This window comes from Dendrobates tinctorius, unplaced genomic scaffold (assembly GCF_039654945.1).
Source record: "Dendrobates tinctorius isolate UK_male_01 unplaced genomic scaffold, ASM3965494v1 ptg000064l, whole genome shotgun sequence".
Classification (NCBI taxonomy): Eukaryota; Metazoa; Chordata; class Amphibia; order Anura; family Dendrobatidae; genus Dendrobates; species Dendrobates tinctorius.
The window spans coordinates 22,506,319-22,525,088 of NW_027361732.1; positions in this window are offsets into that span (position 1 = coordinate 22,506,319).

Here is an 18,770-nt window from a genome sequence, read left to right on the forward strand (position 1 = left end):
GCTCAGTCACATTGGGGTGTACCTGGACAAGATTTTGAATCCATTAGCACAAAGAGCCACTTCTTATGTTAAAGATACTACTGATTTTCTTTTGAAGATCAAGGAGTTAAAAGTGGGAGAGAGTGATTGGCTAGTATCATTTGATGTAACATCTCTGTATACATCTATTGTCCATAAAGAAGGTCTGGAGGCAGTAAAAGAAGCCTTATCCATAACCAATTTTACTAATCAAGCCATAGTGATGATAATGTCCCTGTTGGAATTGGTATTAACAAAAAATTATTTTATGTTTGGTGATGAGTATTATGAACAAATAAGGGGTACAGCTATGGAGGCAAATATGGCCCCCTCATATGCAAACCTCATGATGGCCGCCCTGGAGCAGAGGTTCATCTATGTGTCGCCCCATTTCCCGAAAGTAGGGGGATGGTGGCGATACATTGATGATATTTTTCTGACTTGGACTGGATCACGTGAAGAGCTTTAGGAGTTTTTTGACTATTTGAACTCTATTAATGATACCATAAAATTTGCAATGGAATGCTCCAGAGTAGAGTTGAACTTTTTGGATGTGTTGATAAGGAAGGATGGAGAGAGGTTGGATACTGAACTTTTTTGTAAGAAGACTGATCGTAACAACCTCCTCCATTATTCCAGTCATCACCCACAGAGAATGCTGGACGCAATTCCATATAGTCAATATCTACGTGCCAAAAGAATAGTTAGTAAAGATGAAAAACTAATGAGACAATCGATAATATGAGCAAAAAATTCATACAGAGGGGGTACCCCAAAAGTATATTAGCTAAACAGATAAGGAGACTGGATGAGGTGGAAAGGAGGGATTTGTTTGAGGAGAAAAAAAGGGATAATAAAAGTAGAATTCCATTTGTAAGTAATTTCTGTGAGGAAAGTCCACAAATATCTAAGATCATAATGAATCATTGGCCGATTCTGAATAAGGGATGTCCACAAATAGAAGTTTTTTAAAAAAAAACAATTTTTGCATATAGAAAGAGTAGGAGTCTGGGTGACAGATTGATTAAAGCAGACATTGGGACCTTTAAGCAAACTAAGCAGCTGACCTTAACAAATACTCAGCGGAAGGGTTGTTTCCCCTGCTTATCATGTGTGAACTGCTCATTAATGCTTAAAGGCTCTACATTTCAAAATCCTCGTACTGGACAAATATTAAACATCAGATATTTTTTAACGTGTAATACCGATTATGTAATATACATGTTACAATGTCCATGTCCACTCTATTATATTGGAGAAACAACATGTGATTTAAAAACACGGATAAATCAACATAGATGTGATATACGGAAAAAACGTAAAGATCTACCTGTCCCTAAGCACTTTAATGAACAAGGACATACAGAGAAAGAATTGAGATTTAGAATTATAGATTATGTACCGGTACATAGACGAGGAAGGAACCGTACGGAAGTTTTAAAAAAATTAGAAATGAGATGGATATATGAGCTGGGGACATTAAAACCAGCAGGATTAAATGTTGATTTTAAGGTACATATGTTTTGAGAAACTCCTTTTGACTATAACCTTCCATGTAGCCTGACTTCTGTGTGTTGTATGTGCTACTGATGTTTTTATATATATGGATATGTTTATAACTATATCCTTTTTATTTTCTCTCCAGATATATGATGCTGTGACGAGAGTGACTACAAGATTATGAAGGGTACTTAATAAGAGGCATTAAGATAAGATGTATATTTTTCATTTTTCTATAGAATGAGTTTTTATGGTGATTTCACTGCAGTATAATAATGCCTGCTATGTGTGTAATAGAGTGAATGGGAACTGCATAAAGAGTGACCTCTGGTGGTGAAGGGTATTCAGGATTGGTTAATGCTGTAAAGAGAGACTGTGTGATGTTGTCATCTCTTGTTAAAATAGCAGCACAGCCACATTGTCACCCTGATGGGTGCCTCTAAGGTTTGTGACCATTCCAGGTGTAAAAACCACAACCCCAGGCACCAATATATGCATTTTAGCATAAGGGCTGTAATGCCCTGAAGCAAAATGGCAGTTCTGAACAGTATGTCTAGTGAGCATGCTCAGGCACCCTGCAATGATCGGCCATGCAGTGATGAGTCACTTGTTGGAGCTGGGCGGTAATGAACAACACTGACCACAGCTAGTAACCAGCATTGACAGAGAGCTGCAAAGATATAAGTAAAGTATACTAACTTTTTTAATTATATAAGCCTTAGTACCCTCATAGGTTGTGTCATGATCAGTTTAATAGGCAAGTTGAGTCTTTTTAAAGCACTGTATATGCACTGTTGCACTTTGTATTCTAGATCTTTGGTCATATGTATATATGTTTAATGGAGCACTTGTAAACGTTACTATGGCAATGGCTATTTTGAATATGTAAAAAGGATTAATCATTGGAATTTTATACACATGTGTTACTACTATTTAAGTCTGTATTGACTATGAGCACATTGCTTGACAAAGACGGGTCACCGTTGAAACGTTGCCATCTGAGGATCAGTAAAGTATCCACTTTTTTCACATTTAATTTGAGTGCTGCCTATTTTTTTCCATATATATATATATATATATATATATATTTAATTTGCCTTTTATATTTGCAATTATAAAGGAAAAAAATGTTTCTTAACTAGTTTTGAGCATTCTGATACTGCAAATATCGGGTATCGGCCGATATTCGCTGTATCGGAATTCCGATAACGAGTACCGATATTTTTACAATATCGAATACTGGCAACGGAAGTTCACATAACACAATGAGCCAATGTTGTGGCTGTGATTGGCTGCTGAAATGATGTCATCATGATGCACGGTCTGTGCGCATCATAATGCGCGGTCTCTGCGGGCCTGCCGGGGGTCTGTGTGGGCTGCCGGGGGTCTGTGCAGGTCGGCAAGCCATCCATGCGGGCTGCCGGGGGGTTTGTGTGGGCCTGCCGGGGGTCTGTACGGGCCTGCCGGGGGTCTGTGCGGGCCTGCTGGGGATCTATACGGCCTGCCGAGGGGTCTGTGAAGGCTGCTGGGGGTCTGTATGGGCCTGCCGGGGGTCTGTGCGGGCTGCCGGGGGTCTGTACAAGCTGCCAGGGGTCTGTGCGGGCCTGCCGGGGGTCTGTGTGGGCTGCCGGGGGTCTGTACGGGCCTGCCGGGGTCTGTGCGGGCTGCCGGGGGACTGTGCGGGCCTGCCGGGGGTTGTGTATGTGTGCAGGCATCGTCCGAAGGGACCACAAGTCCCATCGGGCGATGACTGCTACAATGACAGTGATTGACACATTAGCCAATGATGGGACAGTAGTAGTCCCATCAACCGGCTAATGAGTTGAATGTAAAAAAAAAACCATACATACTACATACATACTACATATATACAACATTCATAAAACATACATACATACTACATACATACAACATATATACTACATTCATACAACATATATACACATACATATATCTAATATATAAAGCTCAAAGTGTGTGTGTATGTATGTACAGTATGTATGTATGTATGTATGTGTGTGTATGCATGTGTGTGTGTATGTCCGGTATTGGCATCCGCACCGTCGCAGCTACAGCCACAAAATTTGGCACAGTCACACGTCTGGACCCTGAGAGCATCCTAAGCTATGTTGTGAGGCAAAATTTTAACCCCGTGCATTCCAATTGACCAAACAATTTTGCCCCTATCTACATACTGGGGAAAAAGTGTGTGCACATCAAGCCCCGCCCCTCATTATGATGTCATAATGCCTCTATTTGCATACTATGGAAACAGTGTGTGCGTATCAAGCCCCGCCCCTCATTATGATGTCACAATTGTTGCCATGGCGACGCTGATTTCATCATATGTTGCAAGCCCTGCCGCCGCTAATTATGATGTCATAATGGTTGACTATGGGATGGAGGATGTGTGATGGGTATATGGGCACTGGACTATGGGATGGAGGATATGTATGATGGTATATGGTCACGGGACTATGGGATGGACGATATGTATGTCGGGTATATGGGCACGGGACTATGGGATGGCGGATATGTATGATGGGTATATGGGCACTCGACTATGAGATGGCGAATATGTATGATGGGTATATGGGCATGGGACTATGAGATGGAGGATGTGTGATGGGTATATGGGCATGGGACTATGGGACAGAGGATGTGTGATGGGTATATGGGCATGGGACTATGGGATGGACAATATGTATGACGGGTATATGGGCACGGGACTATGGGATGGAGGATATGTATGATGGGTATATGAGCATGGGACTATGGGATGGAGGATATGTATGATGGGTATATGGGTATTGGACTATGAGATGAAGGATGTGTGATGGGTGTATGGGCACTCGACTATGGGATTGCGAATATGTACGATGGGTATATGGGCATGGGACTATGGGATGGTGAATATGTATGATGGGTATATGGGCATGGGAATATGGGATGGAGGATATGTATGATGGGTATATGGGCACAGGCCTATGGGATTATGGATTTGTATGATGGGTATATGGGCACGGGACTATGGGATGGAGGATAATTATAATTTGCTATTACTAACCACAGTTAGTTACTATGCCGGGGCAGCGCCGGGCTCTTCAGCTAGTACTACATATATACTACATTCATGCAACATACATACATACATACTTCATTCATACAACATACATACATACATATATACGACATTCATACATACATACTACATTCATACATACATACTACAAATATACTACATTCATACAACTTACATACATACATAGATATAAGAAAGTGGGTCTGAGCAGAAAAAGTAAATTAATGTGCATGCAAAATGTAATGCAGTTTCTTATTTGTTTCATTGTGCATTCTGTGCATATAAGGGTGTGACCGCCCTGTTTCTGAGTTCAAAAATCCATCCTGTCTGGCCTATACTATTACTGGTGGTTCAGTCCCTCTGTCCTTGTTCACATTTACGTCACTTGACAAGTGGAAAGGTTTTAAATACAAGAGTTAGGACTGTCCCACAAGGGTTGCCGTGACTTGGCGGGATGGCTTCTACATTATTTTGATCAAAATTATGTTAACTAAATACCCTTATTATTACTATTATTACTACCTTCATGCAATTTTTGCAATATATTTTTTTACTTTTTTATTCCTGGATATTTGTTTTGTGTTTTGTTTTTGGTTTTCTATACATACATACAGATATACTACATTCATACAACATACATACATACTACATACTACATAAATACTGCATTCATATAACATACATACATACTACATTCATACAACAAACATACATGCAGTTGTGGCCAAAAGTATTGACACCCCTGCAATTGTGTCAGATAATGCTCAGTTTCTTCCTGAAAATGATTGCAAACACAAATTCTTTGGTATTATTATCTTCATTTAATGTATCTTAAATGAAAAAACACAAAAGAGAATGAAGCAAAAAGCAAAACATTGATCATTTCACACAAAACTCCAAAAATGGGCCAGACAAAAGTATTGGCACCCTCAGCCTAATACTTGGTTGCACAACCTTTAGCCAAAATAACTGGGACCAACCGCTTCCGGTAACCATCAATGAGTTTCTTACAATGCTCTGCTGGAATTTTAGACTATTCTTCTTTGGCAAACTGCTCCAGGTCCCTGATATATGAAGGGTGCTTTCTCCAAACTGCCATTTTTAAATCTCTCCACAGGTGTTCTATGGGATTCAGGTCTGGACTCATTGCTGGCCATCTTAGAAGTCTCCAGTGCTTTCTCTCAAACCATTTTCTAGTGCTTTTTGAAGTGTGTTTTGGGTCATTGTCCTGCTGGAAGACCCATGACCTCTGAGGGAGACCCAGCTTTCTCACACTGGGCCCTACATTATGCTGCAAAATGTGTTGGTAGTCTTCAGAATTCATAATGCCATGCACACGGTCAAGCAGTCCTGTGCCAGAGGCAGCAAAGCAACCCCAAAACATCAGGGAACCTCCGCCATGTTTGACTGTAGGGACCGTGTTCTTTTCTTTGAATGCCTCTTTTTTCTCCTGTAAACTCTATGTTGATGCCTTTTCCCAAAAAGCTCTACTTTTGTCTCATCTGACCAGAGAACATTCTTCCAAAACGTTTTAGGCTTTTTCAGGTAAGTTTTGGCAAACTCCAGCCTGGCTTTTTTATGTCTCGGGGTAAGAAGTGGGGTCTTCCTGGGTCTCCTACCATACAATCCCTTTTCATTCAGATGCCGACGGATAGTACGGGTTGACACTGTTGTACCCTCGGACTGCAGGGCAGCTTGAACTTGTTTGGATGTTAGTCGAGGTTCTTTATCCAACATCCACACAATCTTGCGTTGAAATCTCTTGTCAATTTTTCTTTTCCGTCCACATCTAGGGAGGTTAGCCACAGTGCCATGGGCTTTAAACTTCTTGATGACACTGCGCACTATAGACACAGGAACAATCTGGTCTTTGGAGATGGACTTGTAGCCTTGAGATTGCTCATGCTTCCTCACAATTTGGTTTCTCAAGTCCTCAGACAGTTCTTTGGTCTTCTTTCATTTCTCCATGCTCAATGTGGTACACACAAGGACACAGGACAGAGGTTGAGTCAACTTTAATCCATGTCAACTGGCTGCAAGTGTGATTTAGTTATTGCCAACACCTGTTAGGAGCCACAGGTAAGTTACAGGGGCTGTTAATTACACAAATTAGAGAAGCATTACATGATTTTTCGAACAGTGCCAATACTTTTCTCCACCCTCTTTTTTTATGTTTGGTGTGGAATTATATCCAATTTGGCTTTAGGACAATTATTTTTGTGTTTTTTCATTTAACACAAATTAAATGAAGATAATAATACCAAAGAATTTGTGTTTGCAATCATTTTCAGGAAGAAACTGCTTATTATCTGACAGAATTAAAGGGGTGTCAATACTTTTGGCCACAACTGTACATACATACATGCTACATATATGCTACATTCATGCAACATACATACAACATACATACATACATACATACTACATACAGTATATACTACACTCATACAACATACATACATACTACATATATACTACATTCATACATACATACATACATATATACTACATTCATACATTCATAATACACATATACTACATTCATACAACATACATACATACATACATACTACATACTACATATATACTACATTCATACAACATACTGTACAAACATACATACATACTACATACTACATATATACTACATTCATACAACATACATACTACATATATACTACATTTATGCAACATACATACATACTACATATATACTACATTCATACAACATACATACATACTACATATATACTACATTCATACAACATACATACATACTACATATATACTACATTCATACAACATGCATACATACATACTACATTCATACAACATACATACATACATTCTACATATATACTACATTCATACAACATACATACTACATATATACTACATTCATACAACATACATACATACATACTACATATATACTACATTCATACAACATACATACAAACTACATATATACTACATTCATACAACATACATACATACTACATATATACTACATTCGTACAACATACATATATACTACATTCATACAACATACATACATACATACTACATATATGCTACATTCATACAACATACATACATACATACTACATATATACTACATTCATACAACATACATACATACATACTACATATATACTGCATTCATACAACATACATACATACTACATATATACTGCATTCATACAACATACATACATACATACTACATATATACTACATTCATACATACATACTACATTCAACATAAATACATACTACATATATACTACATTCATACATACATACATACATACTACATTCAACATAAATACATACTACATATATACTACATTCATACATACATACATACTACATATATACTACATTCATACAACATACATACATGCATACTACATATATACTACATTCATACAACATACATACATACTACATAGTACATATATGCTACATTCATACAACATACATACATAAATACATACTACATATATACTACATTCATACAACATACATACATACATACTACATACTACATATATACTACATTCATACAACATACATACATACTACATAGTACATATATGCTACATTCATACAACATAAATACATACTACATATATACTACATTCATACAACATACATACATACATGCTACATATATACTACATTCATACAACATGCATACAAACATACTACATTTATACTAAATTCATACAGCATACATACTACATACATACTACATACAATATATTCATACATTCATACAATACATACATACATTAAATATAACAGAGAGTGCATACTCACCATCACTTGTCACTTTGATCCCCGAAGCCAGTGTCATCTTTAAAAAATATTAAAATAACAAACAAGCGATATACTCCCTGATCCACAGAAATCCACGAGTGTCCCACGACGATCTCCTGCCCTGCATCACTGAGAGGTTACTATAGTTCACTGGTCTCACTTTATGGCAAAAGCTGCGTGGGAACTTTCTCACACAGCAATGCCAAAAGTGAGACTAGGGACTATTTTTTTACAGTGGCGGAGGAATACAGTGCGGAAGGATACCTACCTCCCGTCATTGTATTCCTGGGGCCCCTAGAGAGCGGTGGCATCAGCTGATGCTGCTGTTCTCCACGGGAGATCGTCGTGGGACACTCGTGGATTTCTGCGGATAAGTGAGTATGTCGGTTGTTTGTTATTTTAAATTTTTTTAACCCCTTAATGTCCAATGACGGACACAGTCAGCCCGGAATGGAAAAAATAAGCCCTCACCCGACCCCAGATCATGAAAAATGGAGACGCGACGGGTCTCGGAAAATTGCGCAATTTTTTTTTTTTTTTTAAAGCAAACTTTGGAATTTTTTTTCACCACTTAGATAAAAGAGAACATAGACATGTTTGGTGTCTATGAACTTGTAATGACCTGGAGAATAATAATGGCAGGTCAGATTTAGCATCTAGTGAACCTAGAAAAAAAGCCAAGCAAAAACATGTGTGGGATTGCACTTTTTTGTCATTTTCACCATACTAACAATTTTTTTCCCGTTTTCGAGTACACGACATGGTAAAACCAATGGTGTCATTTAAAAGTACAACTCGTCCCGCAAAAAATAAGCCCTCACATGGCCATATAGACAGAAAAATAATAAAGTTATGGCTCTGGAAAGAAGGGGAGGGGAAAATGCAAAACCATAAATACCCCTGGTCGTTATGGGGTTAAAGATGACACTGGCTTCGGGGATCAAAGTGACAAGTGATGGTGAGTATGTACTTTATGTTATATGTACTGTATGTCTATATGTATGTATTGTATGAATGTATTGCATGTATGTAGTATGTATGTTGTATGTCTGTAGCATGTTTTATGTATGTTGTATGTATGCAGTATGTATGTAGTATGTACTATGTACGTATGCTGTATGAATGTAGTATATACTGTATGTAGTATGTATGTAGCATGTATGTATGTTGTATGAATGTAGTATATATGCAGTATGTATGTAGTATGTATGTATGTTGTATGAATGTAGTATATATGCAGTATGTATGTAGTATGTATGTATGTTGTATGAATGTAGTATATATGAAGTATGTATGTAGTATGTATGAATGTAGTATATATGCAGTATGTATGTAGTATGTATGTTGTATGAATGTAGTATATATGAAGTATGTATGTATGTTGTATGAATGCAGTATATATGTAGTATATATGTTGTATGTATGTAGTATGTATGTTGCATGAATGTAGTATTTATGAAGTATGTATGTAGTATGTATGTTGTATGAATATAGTATATATGAAGTATGTATATAGTATGTATGCTGTATGAATGTAGTATATATGAAGTATGTATGTAGTATGTATGTATGTTGTATGAATGCAGTATATATGTAGTATATATGTTGTATGTATGTAGTATGTATGTTGCATGAATGTAGTATTTATGAAGTATGTATGTAGTATGTATGTTGTATGAATATAGTATATATGAAGTATATATATAGTATGTATGCTGTATGAATGTAGTATATATGAAGTATGTATGTAGTATGTATGTATATATGTAGTATGTATGTAGTATATATGTAGTATGTATGTAGTATGTATGTATGTTGTATGAATGTAGTATATATGTAGTATGTATGGTTTTGTTTTTACATTCAACACATTAGCCGGATGATGGGACTACTACTGTCCCATCATTGACTAATGTGTCAATCACTGTCATTGTAGCAGGCATAGCCCGATGGGACTTGGCACTTGGCACAGACCCCCGACAGCCCACACAGACACCCAGCAGCCCGTACAGACCCCCGGCAGGCCCGCACAGACCCCCGGCAGCCCACACAGACCCCCGAGAGGCCCAGTGCAGACCCCGCCCGCACACACAGACACGCACAGTGTTCGCCCACGCACCGCCCACACTCTTCCCCCCTCCTGAACTGGATGTACAAGTAAAGAAAGGGGGTTTTTTAATTCCGATATTTCTGTCCCATTGACTTGAATGGAACTTCCGGTATCAGAATCGGCGATACCCGATACTTTTTGGGTATCGGCCGATCCAATCTGATCTGATATTTCTCAATATCAGATGGTATCGCTCAACACTATTCTTAACATTTTTTTTCATGTAAATTTCAATTTCTCATCTATTTTGAAAGTTCTATTGTCAGTCTTTAAAGTGGAGCAAAAGTGTAACATCATTGTTCTCAGTAGGGATCTAGGAGTCAAAAATGTTTCCAGGGGTCTTCCCCATGCTATTCTCCTTCTATTCAGCACTTTTAATGTCCAGTTCAACATTTTCACTGCCTCTAGACCTATTTGTAGGGTGTGCTGGAAAAATTCTCTGATTTTCCATTGACTCCCATTATACTCGTTATTTGAAACAAGCACGCAAGCATTAGAAATTACAAGTAACGAGCATCTTACAAATAGAGATGAGCAAGCACTAAATTGTTGAGTATTGTTTCTATATAAGGCATCTTAAACTAAGTATACATCAAACTAATAAATCCCAAAGAAGCCAATAACATCTTGATTACTTTGGAATTGTACATGACATATGCCTCATTTTTCCTTTTTTCCTTTTAAAGAGAGAGCCTTTTTATGCCTTGTTGGGCAGATGGAGTTTTGTGTCCAAACATTCTTCGATATGACATGGGATTTACATATAATTCCCAAAGCAGTAGCTTCTCAGTAATGTTGCTTTTAAATTTTTAATCATTTTCAATTGCCTGTTGTTTGTGAATGAAGACTTTGACACATTAAATGTACATGCCCTTTTTTTGTGAAACTACAAAGGAATTTGCAGTATCTGGAGAGCTATTAGTGTTGCCACAGAGATATAAAATAAGCATTACACTGCAAGTGTACCTTAATAAAATAAGCTGTAAATACTTATTTTATCTCAATTGCTCACAAGTGACTGAAGTGAACTGTATGTTATTTTTTAATGTTATTAAGACAAATATGGAATAAAAACAATGCCCCCATAGAAATTGCTGTAAATGTATTGCTGTCTTTAGTCACACCTAAGTTTTAAATTGTATTAGATACATACAGTTGAAACCATATGTTAACATACACTATATGAAAAGACACATTCACCTTTTTCTCAATATCTAACATGAAATCAGAATAAACTTTTCCCGTTGTACATCAATTAGGATTACCATAATTATTAATATTTGACAAATGCCAGAATAATGAAAGAGGATAAATGTTTGAAGGCATATTAATTACTTACTGCAAAGTCAAAAGTTTACATACACTAAGATTACTATGCCTTTAAACAATTCTGGACTGCCTATATGATGATGTCATGTGTTTGGAAGCTTCTGTCTTTTTAGCAACATCTGAGTCAATTAGAGGCACACCTGTGGATGTATTCTAATGCACACCTGAAACACAATGCTCCTTTGTGCAGCAACATGGAAAAGTCTAAAGAAATCAACTAAGATATCAGGAAGAGAACTATGGACTTGCACAAGTCTTGCTCATCCTTGGCTACAATTTCAAGATACCTGAAGGTGCCTCATTCATCTGTACAAACAATTATACACAAGTACAAACAAGATGGGAATGTCCAGCCATCATACTGCTCAGGAAGGAGACAGATGATGTGTCCCAGAGATAAGCGTGCTTCAAGTTGCACACAGGAACAAAGACATTAATTTTTGGAGATGTGACCTGTGGCTTGATGAAACTAAAATTGAACTTTTTGGGCATAATGACTACCGTTATGTTTGGAAGCAAAAGGGAGAAGCTTGGAAGCCTAAGAACACCTTCTCAACTGTGAAACATGAGGGTGGCCGCATCATATTGTGGGGTTGTTTTGCTGCAGGAGGGACTGGTGAACTTCAAAAAGATGGCATCATGAGAAAAAAAGATTATGTGGCAATACTGAAACAACATCTCAATACATCAGCCAGGAAGTTAATGCTTGCACCTTCCAAATGGACAATGACCCGAAACATACTGCCAAAATGATAACAAAGTGGCTTAAGCATAACAAAGTCATTGTTTTGGAGTGTCTATCACTAAGCCCTGATCTCAATCCTACTGAAAATGTATGGGCAAAGCTGAAAAGGCAGGTGCAAGCAAAGCGATCTACAAACCTGGATGAATTACACCAGTTTTGTCAGGAGGAATGGGTCCAAATTATGACTAACTATTGTGAGAAGATTGTGGAAGGATATCATAAATGTTTGACCAAAGTCAATCAGTTTAAGGGCAATGGTACCAAATATTAATGAAATGTATATAAACTTTTGACTTTGCAATAAAATAATAAAAATGCCTTAAAACATTTTCTCGCATTATTCTGGCAAATATTAATAACTAGCTGAAGAGCCCAGCGCTGCCCAGGCATAGTAACTAACTGTGGTTAGTTATAGCAAATTATAATTATCCTCCATCCCATAGTCCCGTGCCCATATACCCATCATACATATCCATGATCCCATAGGCCCATGCCCATATACCCATCATATATATCCTCCATCCCATAGTCGAGTGCCCATATACCCATCACACATCCTCCATCCCATAGTCCCATGCCCATATACCCATCATACATATTCGCCATCCCATAGTCCCATGCCCATATACCCATCATACATATTTTCGCCATCCCATAGTCGAGTGCCCATATACCCGTCACACATCCTTCATCTCATAGTCCAATGCCCATATACCCATCATACATATCCTCCATCCCATGGTCCCGTGCCCATATACCCATCATACATATCCTCCATCCCATAGTCTCGTGCCCATATATCTGTCATACATATCCTCCATCCCATAGTCCCGTGCCCATATACCCATCACACATCCTCCATCCCATAGTCCCGTGCCCATATACCCATCATACATATCCTCCATCCCATGGTCCCGTGCCCATATACCCATCATACATATCCTCCATCCCATAGTCTCGTGCCCATATATCTGTCATACATATCCTCCATCCCATAGTCCCGTGCCCATATACCCATCACACATCCTCCATCCCATAGTCCCGTGCCATATACCCATCATACATATCCTCCATCCCATAGTCCAGTGCCCATATACCCATCACACATCCTCCATCTCATAGTCAACCATTATGACATCATAATGAGCGGCGGCAGGGCTTGCAAACTATGATGACATCAGCGTCGCCATGGCAACCATTGTAACATCATAATATGGGGCAGGGCTTGATACGCACACACTGTTTCACCATTATGTAGATAGGGGCATTATGACATCATAATGAGGGGCGGGGCTTGAAACGCACATACTTTTTCCCCAGTATGTAGATAGGGGCAAAATTGTTTGGTGAATTGGAACGCGTGGGGTTAAAATTTCACCTCACAACATAGCTTAGGACGCTCTCAGGGTCCAGACGAGCGACTGTGCCAAATTTTGTGGCTGTAGCTGCGACGGTGCGGATGCCTATCTTGGACATACACACACATACACACATACATACACACATACATACACACTTTGAGCTTTATATATTAGATTATAATAATACTAAAACTGGAAAAGTTTATTCTGATTTCATGTCAGATACTGAGAAAAACATGCATACATGTCTTTTTATATAGTGCATGCAAACTTCTAGTTTCAGCGATAGATGATAGATAGATAGATAGATAGATAGATAGATAGATAGATAGATAGATAGATAGATAGATAGATAGATAGTGCTAGGGCTGGCTGAATGCACCAAATAAGAAGGTAGTAATAAGGTGCATTCGCAGCCTGGGGTTCACCGTGCAGAGATGTTACCTGCTGCCCAGTAATGGCGGATGATATATGGCGGTATAATAGAACAAACGTGGGTTAATGTCACCCGGTGTGTAGAGAGGCGGACTCTGTTGCTTCACAGAACTGCACTACCACAGAATATAAAAGCCGTAGCCTGTTAAACAGAGCTCAGCAAAGTGAGCACTAGTGTACAGTCACATAACTCTGCCCCAAAGACACAGGGTTAGAGTCCCACTAGACCCACTAAGCAAGTAGCGTCGCCACTAATCAGCGCTGGCTACTGTGGAGTACAGGGAAAGTGCACAGTGGCGTACAGGCAGGCAACTAATAGGCGCTGATGCTAGGCCCCGACTATGCCTTCTACCTGCACTATCATCCTAGGCTCTACCTGGCAAGGCTGGACAACACATGCTCACCAAGGGTAGGGGTTTCATAATGAGTCATTCACCAGAGACATTCATATGTGCATAAAAAACTCACTCCAAATGGTCTATACTAGCGCACAGTCATACAGCCATGCAATCCTTTTATAACTGCAGCCTTCTGGGACCTTGCTGATGGCCCAATCTGAGCTGCTTGAGGACCTGAGCATGTGACCTCTGACCACCAAAGAGCGGTAGGCTTACGTGCATGCTAAGATGGAGAAAAGCAGGACTTAGTCCCAGAAGCATCTGCTCGCCGCTGACTAGTGCTGGATGCTAGAGCTGAACCTGGGGCGGCAGCAGCAACCAAACACATATCATTAGCCTGAGCAAGATGCTGGGACCGACATCTCTGCTGAGCAGGAACTTATGTGGCAGGAAGAAGAATAGGAGACTGCAGAAGACATGGCTTGAGCCCTGTGCAGTAGTGGGAACTTGCCACCTAACAGATAGATTTTTTCACTTTGGTGCATTTTTGTTTAGAATAGTGATAAGATGATTTGCAAAAGTTAATACAAAGCCATTCCTAGCCATTGAAATTAAAAATAACACTGCATATTTACTGCATATCCACTGCATTTCGATGCTGTCACAAAATGATGCTTACATAATTTCAGTGATGTTGGAGAAAGTGTTAATGAGGACAAGACAGCGGATATCACTCTTGTCATGCTTATTGAATTATAAGAGCAACCTAGTTGTTTTAAAAAGGGGCTGGGGCTTGAAATCATTGCCTTATTCCATTAACTATAGTAACTTGAAGGAAATCCAAGTATTAATCATTGCTTTGCATCAAAAGGCCTTTAGGGGCATGGGCATTGCAGCTTGTAACATTGCCCATAAATTAACTATTTATTGGATCATCATGAACTTCAGAGAGGTTCAATTGCTGTGATGTAGGCTCCAAGCTGTCCAAATAATCCATCAAGTGCCAGGATCAACTCCTAAAGGGGATTGGTTCAAAACAAGTACAGTGTTTACTCAAAAATTAAAGCAGGCAAGTGAAATTGCATTTACTCACACAGTAAGGGTACCGTTATACCTAGCGACTCACCAGCGATCCCGACCAGCGATATGACGCGGTCAGGATCGCTGGTGAATCGCTAGGTGGTCGCTAGTGAGCTGCCACTCAGGCAGATCTCTCCAGCGACATGGCTGGGGACGGGGATCGCTACTTACCTGTCAGACGCGGCGATCCTGCGTCCTCCCGCCCGGCTCCACGCGTCGCTCATCGTCACAGCAGTAAGCGCCGCAGGAAGTGGCCGACGAGAAATGATCCAGGAGCTTCTCGCGCGATCAGCGATAACCAGCGGGGGAGCCAGTCGGAGGTAAGTATCAGACACAGCGATATAGCTAGCAATATCGCTGTAACATCACAAAATCGGTGACTTTACAGCGATATTGCTAGCGATATCGCAGTGTGTAACAGGGGCTTAAGTTGAAGGCTTTTGGAGTCTAGTGTAGAAGGGCAGCAAAGAAGTCATGTCTCTCCAAGAAAAATATAAAAAAAAACTGATATTCAGCAGGAAGGGATAGGACTGAAGATGATTGAGGTAAAGTTATTTTTCCCCTTTTTATTTTTTTTCCCCTTTAGACTGTTTTAGACAGCAAGATAAATGATTTACTATTCAAGAGAAGGTGAGCACTACCATGAGTTTCATCATGCTAACAGTAAAACATCATGAGACCATTCACACATGGGGCTGCTTTTCATCTAAGGGAGTGGGTTCACTTGCAATTTGTGTGAGATGACTGACATGAATAAAACATAGTGTCTAAACATTCTCCAAGAGCAACTCCATCCAACAACCCCCAATAATCCAGGAGCAATTTGTTGATAAAAAGTGTTTATTCCCCTCATGTAGAGTGTATCAATGCACACATTATAGAGGCACCGTTTCCCACACTGTCGAAGCATCAGAAAGCAGACTAACATAATTTTGTGGTGCCACACAGGCTTCCCTATTATGCCCTGCAGCTATGACATCTTTTGGATTATCATATCATTTATGGAGGGAACAATATCTGGGCCATCTGAGATCACCAGTTCTTAGTGAAGCATACTTTGTACAGCTTTGTCATTTTTCATTTACAGGCTAAGTTTCTCTTTCATGTAGAATGTAAGCTTTTAAGGCTAACAGGTTCCTCTCTTTCTTTCTTTCTTTCTTTCTTTCTTTCTTTCTTCTGTAGAGTGTAAGATCTTACGGTCAGAAGTAGTTCGGGTCTGATGTTCGGCTCCGGTGGGTTTAGACGAACATTTAAAAAAGCTTGGTTCAAGTAACAGAACAATACCCAAACTTGGACCTCATTGAGATGATTTTTTAACTATTTAAATAATTTTAAAAACAACTCTATTCTTAATAACCAGCCATGATAAAGCTGAAAGCTGAGAGATGCATCCTACAGTTGTCAGTTTTCCATACTGGTTATCAAAAACAGAACAGGCCCTAAGTCATTTTTTAAATTTATTTATAGTGCAGGCGGTTGATGAATGCTCCCATCAGTGGCACCTACTCTCGCTGTTATCAGAGACAGGAGGCACAGGCGGATGGGAGTTGTAAATATCAGTTTCCCATCCCCTGATGACACCGCAAATGCAGTGAAACATGATGGGGATTAGTGCTATAAATCTATATGTCCTTCCCAATAAACATATAAAATTGAGCATTGTTAATAATAGGTTGAGGTAGATTTGGGATAAAGCTTTTATTTACACTAAATCATTTTATATTTAAGTAATAGTAGTAGTAGTAATAATAATAATAATAATAATAATAACAGTTAAATTTTAACTAACTCCCAGCCTAGAGTGATAGTCCCACAAGCATGGAGCCTACAAAATAGCCCTCCTAATCCCCAGTCTACAAAAATAGCCCCCATAACCCACAGCCTACAGAAATAGTCCCAGTAACCCCCAGCCTACAATGATAGCCCCCAACCCAAAGCCTAGTGAATGCCCCCTAACTCCCAATCTACAGAAATAGCCTGTACTAACCCCCAGCTTACAGTGAAAGCCCCCAATCCCCAGTCTACAGAAATAGCACCCTCTAGCCCCCAGTCTACAGTGATAGCCCTCATAATCCCTATATAGAAAATAGCTCCCCTGACTCCCTTTCTACAGTGATGCCCCCCTACCTCCCAGCCTACAGTGATAGTCCTCTAACCCCCATTCTACAGAAATAGCCCCCCCAACTCCAGCCTACAGTAATAGCCCATAACCCCCAGTCTAAAGAAATAGCCTCCCTGCTACACCCTAACCTACAGTGATAGCCCCCCAAACCCCTAGCCTATAGTAATTGCCCCCTTACCCCAGTGTACAGAAATAGCCCCCTAATTTCCAGCCAACAGGATCAGCACTTCTAAACCCCAGCCTGCAGATATAGCCCACTGACTTCCAGCCTATAATAATAGCCCTCCGAGCTTCCATCCTACAGTAATAGCTCCTTAACCTCCAGTCTACAGAAATTGCACCCCTAAACTGCAGCCCAGAGTGCTAGTCCCCCTAACTCCCAGCCTACAGTGATAACCCCCTTATCCCCAGCCTTCAGAAATATCCCCCTAATCCTCAGCCTACAGTGATAGCCCCTAACCCCAGTCTACATAAATAGTCCCTCTAACCCCAAGCCTATAGAAATAGCCCTACTAACTCCCAGCCTATAGATATAGCCCCCCAACTCTTGGCCTATAGTAATAGCCCCCCTTACCCCCAATCTACAGTGATAGCCCCTCTAACCCCCAGACTACAGAAAGAGACCCTCTAACCCCCATCCTACACTGATAGACCCCTTAACTCCTAGCCTACAGTGATAGCCATTCTAATCCCTAGTATACAGAAATAACCCCCCTAACCTCCAGCCTACAGTGATAACCTCCCTTACCCCAGCCTACATAAATAGCCCCCCTAACCTCAACCTATATAAATATACCCCTAACTGCCTGCCTATAGAAATAGCCC